Genomic DNA, 4,021 nt, shown 5'->3' on the forward strand with positions numbered 1-4,021 from the left:
AAAATGTAATCTCATTATTACATTGGTTTCTGTACTATGTTAGGGATCAAGCGTGAGGAAAAGGTTCAGAGTTGATGCTATGAGCAGCCGCGTCCAACAGCCTGGTTGATCAGTCCAGCAACCAGGAGGCCTGGTCGACGACCGGGCCGCGGGGACACTAAGCCCCGGAAGCACCTCAAGGTAACCTCAAGGTAAAGTATGATAAATATTAGCTTAGTGGAAGGCCCAGACGCACTTCAAGATGTTACACCACCAAAGATCACACTCACTCCAAACATCTACCTGTTCAACCACTTAGGCTGGACGATCTCGCATCATGCAGGTCGGCGTTCAATACCCGAACGTCCAAATAGCCATTATTCCTTCCCCCCGTCTCATCCCAAATCCTTATCGTGACCCTTTGCCAGTGCTATATAGACGTAATGGCTTGGCGCTTTCCCTTGATAATTCCTTCCCTCCAAACATCGACCATCTACGGGGTATTCATGCCCGTGCCAACTCTTGGATGGCTTAATCTTCATCAGTCAATCAATTAGGTTAGATAAAGGTTTTGGATAAATGCTGAATTAGGTATTAGGTTGCTGGTTTTTATTAAATGCTATGCTAGGTATTGTGTTAGTGGTAAAGGTTCAGAACATCAGGGGTGAAAGAAATTCTGCCCATTTGTTTTTGCCCCGGCCGGGAATGTCCGTAGTCCCCGGCCTTGGGACTACGACCACTGAGCGCTCTCCACTCGGCCGCAAGACCCTCTGTGTGTGTGTGTGTGTGTGTGTGTGTGTGTGTGTATTTACTATATGTTTTTACTATTTGTGTCTGCAGAATTGAGCTATTAGCTCTTGGATCCCGTCTTTCTAGCCAATCTATTTTCCTCTATTATATCTACTACATATATTTATCTCTAACAGAATCCCCTCCCCCCCCCCTAGGAAGCGGCCCGTAGCAGCTGTCTAACTCCCAGGTACCTATTTACTGCTAGGTAACAGGGGGCATCAGGTTGAAAGAATCTCTGCCCATTTGCTTCCGCCTCCGCCGGGATTCGACCCCAAGCGCTGTCCACTCAGCCGCGAGGCTCCCTGCGTGTGTGTGTGTGTGTGTGTGTGTGTGTGTGTGTGTGTGTGTGTGTGTGTGTGTGTGTGTGTGTGTGTGTGTGTGTGTGTGTGTGTGTGTACTCACGTAATTGTGCTTGCGGGTGTTGAACTCTGGCTCTTTGGTCCCACCTCTCAACTGTCAATCAACTCGTGTACAGATTCCTGAGGCTACTGGGGTCTATCTATCGTGTGTGTGTGTGTGTGTGTGTGTGTGTGTGTGTGTGTGTGTGTGTGTGTGTGTGTGTGTGTGTTTCCGCAGGCAGGTCACACGTCCAGAATCTGAATTACTGCGCCAGCCGCGCGGTGGTGGGGGGGGGGAAGAAGAAGAGAGGTAGGGGGATTTTTACGCATGGAAATACATATCGGAATTGATGGAATACTTGGCAAAGCGACTAGCAAGAACACCTTCCTCCATTTTCCCTTTCCTCCCCGCCGTCAATAATGTCCACAGAGCATCGGGGGCTCCCGAGTTTATCATAGTTGTGTATTGAATCACCAGCCTGTGGTGGGCGGAGATGGTGGGGTGGGGAGGTCTTTGGGGGGTGGGGGAGGGTGGGGAAGGGGATATTTTATGCATAGAATACATATTGGTATTCATGGAATATACTTGAGGCACATCGGCAACACTGAAGCATCGTACATTCGTTGAGAGTATTACAAGGTGCGTGCTGGTCTGTGTCTGTCTATCGTCTGCTCGCACTCGCACATGGGGTGTGTGTGTGTGTGTGTGTGTGTGTGTGTGTGTGTGTGTGTGTGTGTGTGTGTGTGTGTGTGTGTGGGGGGGGGGGGGGGCTGGATGGGTGCGTGCGTGCGTGCGTGCACTCGCTTGTCTGTCTGTGTCTTCCTGTGTGTCTATCTGTGTATTTGCGCGTACGAATCTGTGTCTGCCTGTCTGTGTATTCGTCACGAAATAAGTTAATGTTTCGTCTGTCAAAACATTTGGCGATCACAAAAACTATTCGTTATCCAAAAATATATTTTGTCATGTGAAATGCCAGTTTTTTGCGATTCGGAGGCATTTTACGGCCTAAACACCATTTCGAAATTCAAAAAAGACACATTGCACAAATAAGAAAAAGCCAGTGTGAACATCAAGCGAGCATAAATACGCATAACGCATTGCTCAACTACGCATATATGCGTATTTGGTGTCGTTCCTGCCGTGTTATACACCAGCTGTGTTGTGTTGATTTCCTAGCCCTGTACGTAAGCATGGTTAGCACGGCTTTAATATATGACATTAATATCTGACATCGCCTCGACCTAACTGATTCATTGGTGGGTAATCAAGACAGCAGAGTTTGCAGGATGAGGAGACTGGGGTGTTCACGGCGATAGGCGTCGCCTAGCTACCGCATGGGCGACACTTAAGGCCATGATTCACCAAGTTAGAAAAGTGTTTCTAGTCAATCTTTTTAGTCGTGTCTCGTTCCCGGTGCATACGTGTCGCTATTCAACAAACCGTTTACGAACATCGATCGTCTTGGGGGGGGGGGGGGAAAAAATAAAAAAAGTATATATATAATATATATATATATATATAATTGTGTGTTTGTGTGTGTGTTTTCCAATAAGTTATTTTTAAATAATAAATGTATTTCACACAGTTGTTAATTTAATATTATTGTAGTAGTAGGCATACTTCAGTCTCGGGAGACTATGGAGTTGCGCCCTGGTTGTCAATCCTGGTGCAGCGTCTGGTGTGACTGATGAGGCCAATCCGAGAATGGCAGTACATCCCACACCGAGCACAAACGAAGTCCGATTCTGGTCTGTCTTCCTGGCTACCGGCTTTCCTTCTGTCTCTTTGCCTCCGATTCCTTGGCAAGTGTCTCCTCGAACTTGGAGAGACCTCTTGGAACAGACTGCCCCCAGGCTGAACGGTCTGCAGCCAGTGTCTCCCACATAGGAAGATCGACGTCCATGGCTTTCAAGTCCCTCTCGCATACGTCTTTGTACCGTAGCTGGGGCTTGCCTGTTGGACGCTTTCCCTGCATCAGCTCTCCGTACATGAGATCTTTGGGGATCCTGCCGTCGCCCATTCGCACAACGTGCCCGAGCCAGCGCATTCGTCTCTGTTTCAGCATTGTGTACATGCTGGTGATTCTTGCTCTCCCCAAGACGTTGTTTGTCACCTTGTCCTGCCAGGTGATGTCCAAGATGTCGAAGGCAGCACATGTGGTAGGCATTCAGCTATCTTTCCTGACGGGCGCGGAGTGTCCAAGACTCACTGCCATAAAGGAGAGTGCTCAGGACACAGGCTCTGTCAACCTGAATCTTAGTATACTCAGTCAGCCTATTGTTGGCCCACACTCTTTGTCAGTCTGGACATGGTAGTAGATGCCTTACCGATGAGTTTATTTAGTTCCGTATCAAGAGAGAGAGGGAGTCAGAGATTGTGGAGCCCAGGTACACGAAGTCGTGAACAACTTCCAGTTTGGAATCGGAGATGCCGATGTCAGGTGGGGAGTTCACTCCTTGTCCCATGACTTGTTTTCTTCAGGATGATGGTAAGCCCGAAAGCCTGACAAGCCTTGCTGAAGCGGGTCATGAGCCGTTGGAGGCCTTCGGCTGAGTGTGACTGCTGCGTCGTCGGCAAAAAGGAAGTCGCGCAGACACCTCAACCGAACCTTCGTCTTGGCTCTCAGCCTGGCGAGGTTAAAGAGATTTCCATCCGACCTGGTCCGGAGGTAAATGCCTTCCGTGACAGATCCGAAGGCGTGCCGCAGCACAACTGTGAAGAAAATCCCGAATAGGGTTAGAGCCAGTATGCGGCTCTGCTTTACTCCACTTCGGATGTCAGAGGCGTCTGATGTTAGGCCATCAAAGACCACGGTGCCCCTCATGTTCTCATGGAAAGATCTGATGATGCTGAGGAGCCTGGGTGGGCATCCCATCTTGGGGAGGATCTTGAACAGGCCATTCCTGCTGAC

The sequence above is a fragment of the Procambarus clarkii genome, chromosome 21 (assembly GCF_040958095.1).
Source record: "Procambarus clarkii isolate CNS0578487 chromosome 21, FALCON_Pclarkii_2.0, whole genome shotgun sequence".
NCBI lineage: Eukaryota > Metazoa > Arthropoda > Malacostraca > Decapoda > Cambaridae > Procambarus > Procambarus clarkii.